The sequence below is a fragment of the Eleutherodactylus coqui genome, chromosome 8, assembly GCF_035609145.1.
Source record: "Eleutherodactylus coqui strain aEleCoq1 chromosome 8, aEleCoq1.hap1, whole genome shotgun sequence".
Taxonomy (NCBI): Eukaryota; Metazoa; Chordata; class Amphibia; order Anura; family Eleutherodactylidae; genus Eleutherodactylus; species Eleutherodactylus coqui.
The window spans coordinates 147,481,392-147,499,056 of NC_089844.1; the positions used below are offsets into that span (position 1 = coordinate 147,481,392).

The 17,665-nt window shown below is 49.3% G+C and overlaps 1 protein-coding gene across 2 annotated transcripts in view; it reads left to right on the top strand.

Moving 5' to 3' along the window:
* The window catches only part of LOC136576979 (uncharacterized), a 450,480-nt gene that overhangs the window by 405,542 nt on the left and 27,273 nt on the right, over positions 1-17,665 (top strand). The window contains exon 1 of one of the 2 annotated variants that reach the window (XM_066576657.1): positions 4,014-5,030. The exons of the other annotated variant lie outside the window; for it this stretch is intronic. The gene's annotated coding sequence lies outside the window, so the exon portion shown is untranslated. Of the gene's footprint in view, positions 1-4,013; positions 5,031-17,665 lie in introns of those variants that run through there. 2 annotated transcript variants of the gene reach the window in all.

Here is a 17,665-nt window from a genome sequence, read left to right on the forward strand (position 1 = left end):
CCATTATACACACACACACAGGCACACCGACGCACGCCATTATACACACACACACACAGGCACACCGACGCACGCCATTATACACACACACAGGCACACCGACGCACGCCATTATACACACACACAGGCACACCGACGCACGCCATTATACACACACACACACACACACACACACACACAGGCACACCGACGCACGCCATTATACAGACACACACACAGGCACACCGACGCACGCCATTATACACACACACACACAGGCACACCGACGCACGCCATTATACACACACACACAGGCACACCGACGCACGCCATTATACAGACACACACACACACACAGGCACACACCATTATACACACACAGAGGCCCACACCATTATAACACACAGAGGCACACACCATTATAACACACAGAGGCGCACACCATTATAACACACAGAGGCACACACCATTATAACACACAGAGGCGCACACCATTATAACACACAGAGGCCCACACCATTATAACACACACAGAGGCACACACCATTATAACACACAGAGGCGCACACCATTATACACACAGAGGCACACACCATTATAACACACAGAGGCCCACACCATTATAACACACAGAGGCACACACCATTATAACACACAGAGGCGCACACCATTATAACACACAGAGGCGCACACCATTATACACACCATTATAACACACAGAGGCACACACCATTATAACACACACAGAGGGGCACACCATTATAACACACAGAGGCACACACCATTATAACACACACAGAGGGGCACACCATTATAACACACAGAGGCACACACCATTATAACACACAGAGGCCCACACCATTATAACACACAGAGGCACACACCATTATAACACACAGAGGCGCACACCATTATACACACCATTATAACACACAGAGGCACACACCATTATAACACACACAGAGGGGCACACCATTATAACACACAGAGGCACACACCATTATAACACACAGAGGCCCACACCATTATAACACACAGAGTCACACACCATTATAACACACAGAGGCACACACCATTATAACACACAGAGGGGCACACCATTATAACACACACAGAGGCACACACCATTATAACACACACAGAGGCACACACCATTATAACACACACAGAGGCACACACCATTATAACACACAGAGGCGCACACCATTATACACACCATTATACACACCATTATAACACACAGAGGCCCACACCATTATAACACACAGAGGGGCACACCATTATAACACACAGAGGGGCACACCATTATAACACACAGAGGCACACACCATTATAACACACAGAGGCGCACACCATTATAACACACAGAGGCGCACACCATTATACACACCATTATACACACCATTATAACACACAGAGGCGCACACCATTATAACACACAGAGGGGCACACCATTATAACACACAGAGGGGCACCCCATTATAACACACAGAGGGGCACCCCATTATAACACACAGAGGCCCACCCCATTATAACACACAGAGGCCCACACCATTATAACACACAGAGGCCCACACCATTATAACACACAGAGGCCCACACCATTATAACACACAGAGGCCCACACCATTATAACACACAGAGGCACAGATAATATATATATATATATTACACACACATACATACATACATACACACGGACACTTCTGTATACATATTTTATACTTACCTGCATCCAATATGGTCCCACTGGCAGGTATAGCGGCTGCCCTCTGCTTGGGGCCCTCCTGCATGCTTGGGGCCCTCCTGCATGCTTGGGGCCCTCCTGCATGCTTGGGGCCCTCCTGCATGCTTGGGGCCCTCCTGCATACTTGGGGCCCTCCTGCATACTTGGGCCCTGATGTCTCCCCAGGCCTACAGCCATGGACAGTGGAGGGCCGGTGATGGGAGGTCAGCGCTGACCAGGCTCACCCTGCAGCTGCTCCTCCTCAGCGCCGCTCTCCTCGCTGCAGGGATCATGTTCTCTGCACTCCCCTTCCCTCCTCCGCGGCCGTTGTCAGCCTGCTATCGGCACTCCTCTATTACTGTCTGCACTAGACAGAACAAGCCGAGAGAAGATCATCAACTGACAGCAACACTGACGGGAGGAAACTAACTGCGCCGCCGGCGGCCACAGAAGATGAGGCGGCGGGCCTTGTGTTTGCCCCCTGTGCTCCAGACCACCTGGGGTAACACGGGGGGATTCTCCATTTCTTCAGACATGGGATGTCACTCCGCTTTCCCCATACTGGGTAGGCCTGGGTCAGGCTTCCCTCACACGTCTGGTAGACAGGTGGTCCTCCACAGGAAGTCTCTCCAACTGACTAGATACAAACTAGTCTGGGTTCATCAGACTCGACCGCCTATCACCGGGCACAGCGATGTCCTGCCGCCGGCGGGCGCACTTCTTGCGATGAACCGATCTATAATGATGGGATCATGGCGGATAGTTGCCAGCGATTTCCCACTGGTGGACATTGGGCTGCGCTTTCCATGGTTATCCTATGAAAGGCATTCGCTGCGTTACCCACGTGCGGATTATTGCCGCGGGGAAAGCAGTGAAGAATGGCCGGTGGACAGGAGTCCTTGGGCTGAAGACTCCTCATTTGCACACCTTGCAAACACATATAGGCCGCCTGCAGACGGGCGGAAATTCAGCGGCGGGATTTACGCCTGTGGAAGCTGCCATAGGATTGTGTTAGCAAACGCAATCCTCGGCAGACAGCCGCAGTTTGTCCGCGCGAAATCTCGCGTTACAAACAAACCGCAGCATGTTCTATGTTCTCTGCGAGACCCACACAGAAATGTCACTCCCCGGCCGCCGACTCTGCTCTGCGCATGCGCCGGCAGCCAGCACATAAAAGAGAGCCGGAGCTGCGGGGCGTGGGTGAGTACGCGCTGCTCTCTGCAGGCGCTTGGGTCCCATTCTCTCAGCCGGATCTGACCTGGCCGCCTGCAGAGGGGTCCGCGGTGGAATTTCCACCCTTGGAAGCGGCCATAGGATTGCGTTAGCAAACGCAATCCTAGGCAGACAGCCGCAGTTTGTCCGCGCGAAATCTCGCGTTACAAACAAACGGCAACATGGCGGCCGCCGGCTCTGCGCATGAAAGAGCCAGAGCTGCAGGGCGCGGGTGAGTACCCGCTGCTCTCTGCAGGCGCTCGGGTCGGGTCCCGCTGCGCAGCCTGATCCAACCCGGCCGTCTGCAGGCCGCCTATCTCACACTCACCTGATGACAATGGATACACACAAACTGTTACATTTCCAGACATACCCAGACATTAACCTCTCACATGCTGCAGCTGTGCAATACTCATAACTCACTGACAAGACAGTTTTGCACAGAGCATCCACATGAAGACATGACATTTCTGACAGTTATAGACATTTATGGAGGGGCCAGATATGTATATACACTTCGGTCCATTACAATGGGACCATGATTATACATGAACATATGAAACAAATCTGCCATCTCATGCAGTCTGATTACTAAATTACAGACGAGTGTCCCAGGGATTTATGGTGCTCTTAGTTTGGGTCAATAGACCTGCGGTCAGGCTGGGCTGCTCCTACATATTACAATGTGCCCGTAATACATTGGTCTGAAAGTGGTCTGAATAGCCAACATCATGATTAGCCCCCAACTATAAGTAGCCACATCCCTTATAGGGCTCTAAGGCCGCCTGCAGACGGCCGGGTCGGATCCCGCTGTGAGAATTCTCGCAGTGGGACCCGACCAGCGCGTCACTCACCTCTCCCGTGGCTCCGGCTCTCCCGTGGCTTCGGCTCTCTGATGTGCCGGCTGTCGGCCAGCCGGCGTATGCGCAGAGCGGAGTCGGCGGCCGGGGAGTGACATTTCTGTGCGGGGCTCTGCGAGCCCTTCACAGAAATAGAGCATGCCGCGATTTGTTTGCTGCGCATGATTTCATGCGGACAAATCGTGTCCGTCTGCCTAGGATTGCGTTTTCTAACAGAATCCTATGGCAGCTTCCACGGGCGGAAATTCTGCGTGAAATCCTGCCGCAGAATTTCCACCCGTATGCAGGGGGCCTAACTCTTAGGGCTCTTTCACACGAGAGTATATCGGCCGCCGTTTTCACATATATATGCTACGATCTGATGCTTTGGATTCTAATGCATCGGATCACATGGCCGTATTTCCGCGGCGTAAAAGCATCCGGTCAGCCAATATAGTGCCGGGCGCTTTTACGTTAGGCTGAAAAGATAGTCCTGGAACTATCTTGTCGGCCGCTGCACGGGCTCCTATGGGAGCCAATGACAGCAGCCGGAGAAGGGAGGTGGGAGGGAGTTTAGCAACGTGACTATTGCAAACAGCTGGAGGGGAGGACAGAGGAGGTGAGCTGGCGACGGAGAGGGAAGGGCAATGGCATGGCAGCCTCGGCGTCTATGCGCTGGGCCCATGATGTCTGAACGAGCGCACGTTATATTTGTGCGCCCGTTTCGCGTCTTTACGGCATCGGCGGGCACATGTAAAAACACCTACGGCTGTGTGACTGGGACTTTAGTTGTATTTTCTGGACAAGCCATTGGGTAGGTATCCCTCAATCATGTGGAGGCTGTCGCCGATGGAGGAAGGAACAAAGTGGCAGCACATGTAAACCGGTTAAAGTATGGAAAGCTTGCATACTAAAAACAGTTTGCCACCGGCATCTGGAAATACAACAGTGACACTAATGAGCTGTGTGAAGTCAATGGAAGCCGTCCGCCCCCGGCCCGTCCGCAACTGACATTGCAGAGTCCGTGGAAAAAGGAGTTTAGAAAAAATAAACTTTACTGTGCATTTGTGACGGCGAGCGGTGCGGACCATCCGCAATACAGATGAAGCAAACCAGAAGCAGCTACACTTGGACGCGGCGGCTGCCAGGGTTGGATTTCGCATGCGGAATACGACCCACACGTGTGCATGTGGCCTTTATCGGTAGCACACAGTTGATGGATGTCCACATTGTCCGAGCAGAAGAATTTCAAGGGGAACCAATGAAAAGTGAAGGTCAGTAACAACAGAAGAAACCTGCATGATCTGGCTACTATACCCCCACGCCCCCAAATCTAGAGAATGTTCCTAAGGGTGCATTCAGACGATCGTATATCGGCTGGGTTTTCACGCCCAGCTGATATACGTCGTCCCTCTCTGCAGGGGGAGGAAGCTGGAAGAGACGGGAGCAGTGCTCTGAGCTCCCACCTCCTCTCCACCCCGTCTCCGCCCCTCGCCACTATTTGCAATGGGAGGGGGCGGAGCTAAGCTTCTGAACATAGCTCCACCCCTTTCCCAAGCCTCCCATTGCAAATAGTGGCGAGGGGCAGAGGGGGGGGGTGGGTGGAGAGGAGACGAGAGATCAGTACACTGCTCCCGGCCCTTCCAGCTTCCTCCCCCTGCAGAGAGAGACGACGTATATCGGCTGGGCGTGAAAACCCAGCCGATATACGATCGTCTGAATGCGCCCTAAAGTTGCGTGCACACTAACATAACTGGCATGTAATTTCTCATCTGTGCAAATAAGGAAGATTTAACAGGTATTAGTGTATCTTGATGCCACCAGGAATTCCTGGTGGAGTCAAGATTGACAGGGGGTCACGCCCCTGTACCTGATTGGCTGCACAGGTGGATGGGCTGCAGGTCTTGGGAGCCCACTAACGATTAATAGGAAAAGCATACAGTGTCCGCCCGTGCATGCAGCCAGCCAGCCCCAGCTGCAAGGTCGTTCCCGGCCCGGCGGCCACAATGCGTGCTTTGACAAACATACTGCGTCCCCCGCTGCAGGCAGGCTTACCTCCAAGTTCGTTCCTAGAAGCGCACAGCGTGGTGGGCAGCAGGGACAGGACTGCAGCATCACGCCCCTTCCCTGGTGGCACTGCAGGACAGAGACCACAGGGCCGTGGGACAGAGACTCATCACCGGCGGATGCTGTCTTCCGCAGTAAGAGGAGGAGAGCTCAGGCATCAGACAGCACGGGAGAACAGTGACTCACTGCTGGCGGCCACTAGGTAGCGCCAAAGGACAGCACAGAGGACCACACACTGTGAGAGCTGGCGGCGGCCGAGGATAGCAGGAGGATTACACCAGGGAGCCCATAGAGCAGGAGGCCACAGTGGCAGGAGAGGCTGACTGACAGCCGACACACGCACAGCACTGGGAACTTACACTGACGTCGGTGAGGACAGTCACAGGGCTGGGAAATCATGCTTTGTTGCACCTTCCAGGACCTTAACATTTTGCACCAATCACTAGCTAGGGGTGTGACAGGGGCATTCCTTCTGTCAAACCCCTAGCTTCCGGTGGCGTCAAGGTACACTAATACCGATTTAACAATACCTCTGCAGCGCTACCTATTGGATGGCAGCATTCTTGCAAATCCATGTCCAAGCCTTTATAGAGGTCTTAAAGATTGAATTGTAAGCCAAGCCAGAATCCATACACAGACAGCTGTTTCAGGGTGTTTGCCCCTCATCAGTGTGCAGTAAGATCCTGGCTTAGCTAGTGAGAGGCCTGTGTCTTGAGGAGCAGGGGAGAGAACTGACAGGTCTCCGCGGGGAGCCAATCTGATAGAAAGGCTCAACGCGGAGAATCGCGGCAAATCATAGCATGCCGCGATTTGAATCCCGTGAGCAGAGAATCGCTATGATTCTATGGGAAGCGTTCACTGCATTACCCGCGGTTGGATTATCGCCACGGATAACGCAGTGACATATCACCCGTGGACAGGAGGCCTTAAGAAGAGCATCTAGAAGGTGAGTGAGGAGACTTATAAGGCCATGCATGCTCTTCTGGGAGATATATGTAAATAAGGAAGATGGAACAATACCTCTGCAGCGCCGCCTATTGGATACATACAGCTGTCTGTATGGATTCTGGTTTTGTTTTCGATTCCCAATCTTTGTTAAGACCTGTATAAGACCTATATAAAAGGGTTGGACTTTGCAGGAATGCTGCAATGCAAAACATGGCGCTGCAGAGGTATTGTTCCATCTTCCTTATTTGCATATATGCTCTAATAAGGTACATTAAAAGGCGATGTACTCTTGGCACAGTCCTTTTAATCCCTTTTAATCCCTTAAAGGGGTTGTCCCGAGGCAGCAAGTGGGTCTATACACTTCTGTATGGCCATAATAATGCACTTTGTAATGTACATTGTGCATTAATTATGAGCCATACAGAAGTTATAAAAAGTTTTATACTTACCTGCTCCGTTGCTGGCGTCCTCGTCTCCATGGTGCCGACTAATTTTCGCCCTCCGATGGCCAAATTAGCCGCGCTTGCGCAGTCCGGGTCTTCTCCTCTTCTCTATGGGGCTCCGTGTAGCTCCGCCCCGTCACGTGCCGATTCCAGCCAATCAGGAGGCTGGAATCGGCAATGGACCGCACAGAAGCCCTGCGGTCCATGAAGACAGAGGATCCCGGCGGCCATCTTCAGCAGGTGAGTATGAAGACGCCGGACCGCCGGGATTCAGGTAAGCGCTGTGCGGGTGGTTTTTTTAACCCCTGCATCGGGGTTGTCTCGCGCCGAACGGGGGGGGGGGGGGTTTAAAAAAAAAAAAAACCAGTTTCGGCGCGGGACATCTCCTTTAAGGACATGGCACTTTTTTCGTTTTTTCCTCCCCTTTTAAAAAAATCATAACTCCTTTATTTTTAGACGTATTTTGGCTTGTTTTTTGCGGGACGACTTGTATTTTTTAATGGTGCTATTTGATGTACCATATAATGTACTGAAAAACGGTTTAAAAATTCTAAGTGAAATAAAATTTAAAAAAAAATAAATTCCGCCATCTTTTGGTATGCCTTTTTTCAATAGTGTGCAAAGTGCAACAAAAATGATGTGATGACTTTATTCTATGGGTCCTACGATTACTAGGATACCAAACTTATATAGTTTTTTTTAAGTTCTATTACTTTTTTTGTTTTTCAAATATATTTAATTTTTTACAATTCTTTTCTGCCTCCATCTTCTGAGCACATGAACGTTACTGTTTTTCAAGCGATCATTTTTTTTGTGGGACGTCCTGTAGTTTGCATTGGTTCAATTTTGGAATGCATTAGAGATGAGCGAACGTACTCGTTTAGGGCGCTTTCACAATCGAGCACCGCTTTTTTCGAGTAACTGACTACTCGGGCGAAAAGGTTCGGGGGGCGCCGGGGGTGAGCGGGGGTTGCAGAGGGGAGTGGGGGGGGGGGGGGGAGAGAGAGCTCCCCCCTGTTCCCCACTGCTACCCCCCTGCTCCACCAGGCCGCCCCCCGAATCTTTTCGCCCGAGTAGTCAGTTACTCGAAAAAAAAGGTGCTCGAGTGCAAAATGGCCGTAAACGAGTACGTTCGCTCATCTCTAGAATGCATACGACTTTTGATTGCTTTTCATTGGAGACAAGGTGACCAAAAAAGCACATTTCTGGTGTCCGTTATTTTATTTTTTCTGATGATCGTGTGTGGTAAATGTGTTACTTTGATAGATTGGACTTTTTTTGATGCAGGGATATCAAATATATATTTTTGTTTTATTATTTAGATTCTTTTATTATAAATATGGCAAAAGGTTGTTTTTTTTTAACTTTTATTCCTTTTTTTAAAATAATTAGTAAAACCTTATTGTTCTTACATGATGGCTGGATAGGCATTCTGCCAAGATAGCCCTGGGGCCTTTCTGAAGGCGCCCGGCTGCCGTGACAGCTGCACGGCTCCCCGGGATCTCACCGCGTTGCGGCCATATGGGAACCTCGAACATCGTTCGGGGGATTTAAACGCCGCTGTCAGAATTGACAGCATTTAAAGGGTTAACCGCTCCGATCAGCCGTGTGGCTTATTGGAGCTGTTGTCGGCGGGTGTTAGCTGTAATAAACGGCTGGCGCCTGCGTTGTATGAAGATAGATCTCCCCGCGTCCTGTCACATGAGCGTATGTGTATTTGCGCCACATATTTGCGAGCACAAGTGCATTTTCTGTACTTTTTGAAGGATCAAATTGTTTGCACTTGCACGCACAAAAAAATGACATGTGCTGTAAGGACCCGCGGTTGGCGGGTCCCTCGTGCCCTCACAGCCGGCCCTGTCACACGAGCTGCTACTGTGCGGCACAGGGGAGCCCCGGCCCTTGTCACCTCCCCTGGCTGCCGAGCTCCTCCTCGCCTCCGGGTTGCTAGGGACGCGGTGGGTGTTGCCCTGCGCCGCGTCCTCAGTATCATGGCAACCAGGCATGTGTGTACTTCCCTGCCTCCTGCAGGGCTGGGGGCGGGTGCCCCGCGTACCCTCTTGTTGCCGACCCGGATAGTTTGACTCTCCTAGCTGTTTGTTCCAGTGTCTGTCTGTTTGCTAGTCCCGGTGTTCCCCTTCCCCAGTGAGTGTAGGGACCATCGCCCAGTTGTCGCCCTGGGTCTTTGCATCAGTAGGGCAGCTCAAAACATGCAGATGGGATTCCTTCCCGGAATTCGGGTCACACGCACAGGAAGAAATCGCAGCATGCTCAATTTTCCTGTGGATCTGCCACACGGACGGCGCCTATGGAAGCCGTTCGTATCCACGGTACAGCCGCAGCTGTTTTGTGCTTTGCCGCTTATACGCGGGAGAACAGGAGATTGGTGCGCATGCACGCGGCACGCTGCCAGAGTGCCGAGCACATCCGCTGACCGGAAGAAAGAAGATCCGGCCAGCACAGAGGGGAGCCCCGCAGCATCCGGAGAGGTGAGTATAATGTATTTTCCCTCTCCATGTCCACGGGCATGCACGGATTTCACTGCGGGATTCACCAGTAAAATCCGTGCATGCAAGTGGGCATGCGGCCTAAGAGAGAGAGACAGATGGATAGATAGACATGCAGATATAGATACATACCCCTGGTGGCCGGACCTCTTCTTTGGTGAGGAGAGCAGCCATGTCAGCAGGAGGTCAGCAGCAGGGAGATGACCTCATCATCCCTGCTCCACTCGATGCTGTGCTGAGCTGAGCCGGTGAGTCTGTGTCCTCTCTGCTCCTTCCCCCACCCTCACCTCCCTCTCCTCTTTCTCTGTCCTCCCCCCTCCCTTCTCCTACTCTCCTCTCTGGCTCGTGCTGTCGGCTGGACCGCACTAAGCACGCGGCAGCCGACAGTGCAGTGCAAAGTGTATGGTGGAGGGCGGCCTCTGGCCCCCTCAAGCGCAGAGGCTGGCTCGCCATTGTGACCCCGGCACCCCCTGCTGGTACGTCTATGGTTGCGGGTATTCTCAGGGACTTCCAGTTTCCCAGACCCCCGAGTCCTGACAGTGCTGATGCTCGCAGCCATTGAAATGACCAATATGTTTAGTGAGTTATTTGTCTCTTTCTCTGCACAAATGCGCATGAAAATAGAGCATGGCGCGACCGAAATGTGTACGCAAAATATGTGCATGTGAACAAACCCATTGAAATCAATGGGTTCTATTCTATGTGTATTGCACACTCAACATTTGCAGATACGCCCGTGTGACAAAGGCCTAAGAGCTGACAGCAAACCCATAGGCTGCAGACCTTCACCTCTTGTATACTTCTGGCACATCTAGAGCTGCATTCTATAGTATAGGAGCTAACGGGAAGCCTACAGAATGCAGCTCTGGCTGTGAATAGAGTGTATTAGTGTAGTGGCCCAGACTTATAGTGATCTGGATTATGATTTCTCCAGCAGGCTTTGGGGTATTTTGCCGCTTCCGAATTATGTCGTGTGCACACATCATCGTGGAGCAAATTAGACACAAGCTATCAGTCTCATATCCAAAATGGCTCTCTGCCCAGAAACAGCCAGACAGGGCCTTTTATTGTACAGACACACAATGGGCGTGCAACAGGTTACATCAGTAACATATAGGATTCTCATTTGTCGGATCATATAGAATCCCCCGCCTCCCCTTCTCCCCACCTCTCTCAAGTAGAAGCCTTTGTCTTTAACATGTGTCCAAATCTGAAAGTGAAAGTAGATATCCCTTTGTTCAAGAAGATTCTGTGTGTGGGGGATGGGGAGGACTGGGAAAACACTCAAGCAATAACATAACACTGTGATTTAACTCTTTCCTTATGCAGCAGAGTTCCACCTTAGGCTGAAGTCACAAAACACACATAATACGTCTAGTGCAAATCGATAGACATTTTACACCAACCAATCATCATGTCTATCACAATCCCCCCTTAAAATGTCTATCCTCTAACTCTCTATCTAATTTTCACAGTTCTCTGCACATGAGCCTATAACTGGAGCGCGTTGTAGGTTCGTTTTAGAGTCTTCAAGGGGGTGTAGGACTTGTCCACTCCTTCTGGGGATGCATCCAGCAAACTCATGGTGGGAGCGGCTTTTCCAGCATCAGTTTCACAGGTCTCTCTGACACAGGGGATAACACAGCAGACTAGAACAGAAAAGATAACCATCAGTTCACATACAACAGCAACGCCCGTCTGTGCTAGGATCCTTTACCACCCGCTCATCCATGGCGAGTGCTGGTCCCAAAAGTTAGCTCTTTTTAGTTAGTGCGGTCAGCTTCTTAATGGCAAGTGCGTCTTTACCCGCGGGTCACGTGTCGTCTAGGATGTAGGTACAACAAGTCTCCCCTATCATCTTACAGACACTCCCCTTTTTAGCTAAAGTCATATCTAAGGTCATTCTATTTTAAAAGTCATAGTCGAGGTAGGTCCTATTGGTCGACTAGTCCCTATAAGGCGTCTCTAGTATCATTTATAAACCGCTGTTAATTATAATAAAACATAATTAATCCAATCAACGTTTATTTACCATAATGATCAGGAAAATGGACTCGAATCTAGTTTTAACTTGGTCTCTAATTTTTAAAACTTGTCAGGTACCCCCCTTGGCTATCCTATGACGTCAATGTATACGTGTAGATCAAAACTACCACCAGGGGTCTCTCTTCTCGCTCTAGTATAATGTTACAATACTAGTAGCGTGCACAGGTACGCACGGTGTGGGACTCCCTAATCTTCACCCACACCAATGTCCCTCCTGGAGATAGTCCTAATGGTGAACACGTCCAGGTCGCCTCACCCTTGCGTCAGGGTTTTCCCACTGCCCGTAAGTCCCTACTCCTAGGAGGGGGGGGATCCCTACCTCACCTCAGAGGGAGGCCATGGATTCCCTGGGCTCATTTCCGGGCATCCATACCCTCTATCTGTACAAGTTAACACCCCACAGGGTGTGCCCTCGCCGGAACCTAAGGTCTTCTGCACTATCCCTTGGCAAATGGGAATTCCACTGACAATCCATCTTAGGAGATCGGGGCAGGCACAGTACTAGTACATTTCTCCTTTCCTTTGGTAGCGTATGTGGTTGGCATTATCGGAACTGGCTCTTCATCTTTTTTATAAAAGGGAAATATTGGTGAGTTCCCCAAAAATCTCCCTCTACCCTGCCTAATTGCCCGGCAGGTGTAGTTTCCAGGGTAGTCAGTAACACTCTCTCCGGTGCAAAACACTTAAGTAGTTATAGAGTATTCCTCCTTCCATCTCTCACGGACAGTGTAATTAGCGGAAATGTTCGTGAAGAGACTAATAAACCACTCTTCAGCATCTACAGGGAGATTTAGGGGGACCATCCCCGAGTGTGGTCGGGCACTACCGCACATGCAACAGTTAGACTTGTTGCTCCTGTTAGCATTGTACCTCATCAACTCCAACCAGAGATTCTGGTCAGAGTAGCCGGTCGCTACTGTCAAGGTGTCCTCAAAAGGTAGGGTCGGCTATGATCATCATGTTCGTCAAGGTCTTTATCTTACGGCGGAGGGGGTTAATTATGGGCACGGGACTAAGTGAAGGCTTCCATTCGGCTGCATCTACCATACCCCTTATTTTAAACTTCCCTAAGGGATCTGTCCTCCCGTACCGGTATGTCCCCAGACTATAAGTCCCTCCGTCCCCCGGGCTTGGATCTCCCATGGTTAATGTAAAAACCGCATTAAAACCAAGCAACATACTAAGTTCAGCCTTCCAATACCTGCTGTCCTTTATTATTCTCAAGGCGGGTTATACGACTAATTAGGGATTTCCCGCTCCTATCTTTCTTATTTAAGGCACTTCGCGGTTTATAGGACTAGTCTATTCCTGTGTTACATCCCACTAATCCCCAATAACGGCAGTCTTCTCCCCAGACGTTATCAGTGGCGCAAACATATTGTATTCCCCGGGTATATAAGTCATATAACCAGCTGGACTGAGCTAAATCTGGCCTGCGGTGGGATCTTGCGCCTAGACACGGGACCACAGTACAATAGTCGAAGGAATATGCGGCTACTTGAGCATTGGACGAGTTATACTAGAAGGTAACCATACCCTCATATTCTTCCGACTAAGGATTCCAGTTGCCACCCTCCTCTCTCACTAGCCCTAATCAGAGTAATGTCCTCGGCACAACTAAGACTGGTCTCCCGGATCCGAAGCTTTCTTACAGTATGAAGCGTGGATCCATGTAAGTCTTTCGGCTAGTTTCACAGCTGTGGCAGTAGTCAGAAGCACCTGGTAGGGGCCATCAAATCGGGGCTCAAGAGGGTGCTTCCTGAGGAACTTCTTGACGCACACCCAATCCCCAGGCTGCAAGATATGTGTCCCAGTGTCTGCCTCTGAGTCTGGAAGAGAACACCTGTGCATAGGCTTTGGTTAGTTCTTTAACAACGGAAATCACATACTCAGTCAACACATCAGATTGTAATTGTAACTACTGAGGATAGTAACGACCTAGCCTTGGGGCTAGCCCAAACAATCTCGTAGGGAGATAATGTATAATCCCCCCTGGGTTCATATCTAACACTGTATAAGGCTATTGGATGACAGTCTTTCCAAAGTGGCGTCATTTTTAAGTATCTTACTTTTTAGCGTGCCACTACGTCTCTCCACCTTTCCACTACTCTAAAGGTGGTACAGTATGTAAAAGGCCTGGGATACACCCAGAGCAGACATGACATGTTACATTCACCTGCGAAGTTTATACCTCTGTCTGACTCTGAATCACTTCTGGTACCCCATATTCACAGTTTACCTCGTTCATGAGCTTCTTTGCGGTTACCTACTTGTTTACTTTGGTAACAGGGTCGGCCTCCAACCTGCAAAGACATCAACAACCACAAGCACGTATTCATACTTCCCAACAAGTGGGAGCTGAACGTAGTCCATTTGCAATCCCTGAAATGGGTAGAGTGGTCCAGGCAAGTGTGGTGTGGCAAATTTACTTCTGCCCTGACTTACCCATGGCATAGATCATGCTAAACCGGACAAATGATGCAGCAGCTACAGAGAACCCAGAAGTCGCCCAACCTCTTTCAAGCGTCGTCGTCAGTGCTGCTTTACTAGGTGGGTCTTTGCGTCCATCAGCTGGGCCATCATGGGATACAGGAACTGTGGTGGGCAAGTGCTGTTGACCGTTCACCACACGCTGTCCTGTTTCTGCTGCTCCCATATTAGTCCATTTATTCTTTTCTTCCTTGCTGGCTTGTAACTGTAAAAGTCTTTTAGCATATCAAAGTCCAAATTTTTATCAATGTCCAAAGTTTTTTACCACTGACTCATGCTGTCAGTATCTTTCTTCTTTCTTCCACGGCTTGAGGGCCGCTGCCTTTGCTATGCTGTCAGCGAGGGTGTCGTCTCTCGCCTCTCCAGTGTAGGAATCGGTGCGAACTCTCAACTTTGTCAGGTAGAAGCAGGGCCTCCATGCGACTCTGTACCGCTGCACCATTCTCAATTGGTTGTCCTGCTAAGGTAAAAACTGTCTGGCCTTCCATATTGGGCCGTAATCATGAGCTATGCCAAATGCATACCAGGAGTCAGTGTAAAGGGTTGCCGTCTTACCTCTCGCCACTCTACACGCCTTAGTGATGGCCTTTAATTCCGCTTCTTGTACTGTGACATGCGGAGGCAGAGCTTCTGCTTCTAGGACATCTTGTTGTGTGACCACTGCATATCCGATGTGGAGTCATCAATCCTCACCCTGGTACCATCTGCAAAAAGCTCAACATATGCATTATCAACAGAGGTTCTGGTAACTGTTTGCATACCTGCAGTTTCTTACTGAATTAGTACTAAATAATCATGCTGATGTTCTATTTCACATGGCTCGGAATCTTGTTATCTTATTCCATTTATTTTATTTTATTTTTTTTTCAAACCCAATCACTGATCTACAACACCTAGATCATCTATGGCCCAGATCACCTATGCCTCCCCCCTTTTGAACCGGAATACTCAATGGAAAAAGAGTCATTGCGTTCAAACTAGTAAACCAAGAGGCACAAAAACAAGCACTTTGTAGGTCAAGATGACATTGTATGCAGCGAAGTCTGAGCGAAAATATCCTTTAGATTTTGTTGTTTTTTTTTCAGGTTGCAGTTAGCATTTTTTAACACAAGGGGGCGCCACACAATTCAAATTTTACGTCACCCAGTGTAATAGTATTTCAGGGTATGGCCAGCGTTTAGCTTTTACTCTCCTGTCGGAATATAATTATAGCTTCAGTGTCAACTGACACTAGAATATACAAAAGACTTAAAGAAAAACTAAAGAATACGGATGAATTAACATCCTACTCTGGGCAATTCAGTCCCTCTTTCTTCACATAAAAAGTAAAATTACTTCACCAAATTGCATGAAAAAAGTTTGCTGGGTGACTATAGGGAAATTATTTCATCTGTAGGAGCCTTCCATAACATCATCTGTCTGAGCATCCATTGGAGAAGCGGGCAGTGGAAAACGGAGCCCCTGGAAACATGAGAGAGCGTCCCCTGTCATGTATTCCTGGTCTCTGCCCCCCATGCATCAACTCCAATCTTCCATGCACTATAAACCAGCTTAGTCGTCTACTATGTCCCAAGCTGCATCTTCATGAAGGTTTGTTTCCCTGAACTTATCACACATCCAAAGTGGCCACATCTTGGAGCGCAACAAAGTCTGGTCAAACAAAACCTTACTTCAGACAATCATGATGTTAGCACTGGATACAGTGGCATTGGGGAATATAGGCCTCCCAAATGCAGCAAAATGGCCGCCAGAGGCAGAAAGGGGCGGGGCTACAGATCTCCCAGGTGAGGCAAAATGGCCGCTGGAGGAATGGGCGGGCCCAGGAGTAGCAGCACTTCCAGGTGAGGCAAGATGGCCGCTGGAGGAGGAAGGGGCGGGGCCAGGTCCTGTCCCGGATGGGGAGGGATCGGAAGTAACATCACACACCATGAAAGTGAGCACATGGGGGGGAAGTAACTTCAGGGTGGGGGCAAGCCTCACTACATTTACTGCAGAGTCACACTATGTTGGATTGTAAACATTGCAAGCGAGGCCGCCATTACAGGGAGGGGCTGTAGTCAACACAAAGGCATTACATTGTTCATAAGCAATACACATACCCCCCTACATGCTTTCTCCTCTTCAATCTCTTAATTACGTTATACCTCCTCCTAGCAATCTAAAAACGCCTTTCTTTCTGCTAGGCTTCCTGCTCATCTTCTGAAAACTTTCTACAGTCTATCTTACCTATCCATACTCATTTCTGCTTATCTGTCCATGACCTAACATTCCTTTCTGCAACTTTTCCTGATCCTTCTCTTTGTATAACATTTCTACATGTTTTGCATATTCCAAAACATCCTGTACTGATCCCTCATTCTATTCTGCCTGCTTATTCTATTCTATACTGTGTCCAGAAACTTCGAAGTGTTCCTTTTGTAAAATCTGCTTTCTTCAAATCCTTCCCATATAACCTCTCTTTCCCACTCAGAAAAGACAAAGGAAACAGAAAGGGTTAATTGAAAAAAGCTTTCAGTTCACTCTCTTATCAGCAGCCCTCCCCGCAATAATAAACACTGCACATTCTTTCTATAATAGCAGACAGACGGGATTACTGGAGAATACCCACAACGGCTCAAGGTATATATATATCTCATCCACCTTTATATCAACCCAAGGTCTACTAGCAATCCCGAAGAGCACTTCCTGTACACGTCCTAGACAGGACATTTAGCTATACACAGAGACAGACGATTATTTTCAATGACCAAGAGTTTCTGGAGCCAGCCGTCACACCACGGCTATATTCACCCGTAAATACCTTTTCACATATGAGAACATAACACGCTCAATCATAAATGTAAGTATACGTATCATAAATCTTCCTAACCTCACACTAGTATTACCTAGGAGCACGTGTCACTGGCGTGTTCCCTCAGACTTAAACAGCCGAGTCCGCCCTCCTGACACATTAACCCTCACAGAATTTATCTCTTGGTCTTGCATACACAATTTTTAACTGTCTCAGACACAACAGCATACAAAATACCCCTAGACAGGTAAAAACGGTGGTCTTTCGAGTGGACAGACCTGTCTTTCAGTGAAGGTCCAGTCTGGATCAGATACAGGCAGATTTAGCAGTCAGAACCCAGATCACATCGGTAGATTTACATAAAGCAATCTTACCGTGTTCTGTAGATTTTCGGGCCCCTGAGTTCTGCGTGCCATCTGCCGATCTCTGTACGTTCCAGGCTGTGACCTCACAGATCCACTCGCTCACCCAAGGACGACACTGATCTGGATTATGATTTCTCCAGCAGGCTTTGGGGTATTTTGCCGCTTCCGAATTATGTCGTGTGCACACATCATCGTGGAGCAAATTAGACACAAGCTATCAGCCTCATATCCAAAATGGCTCTCTGCCCAGAA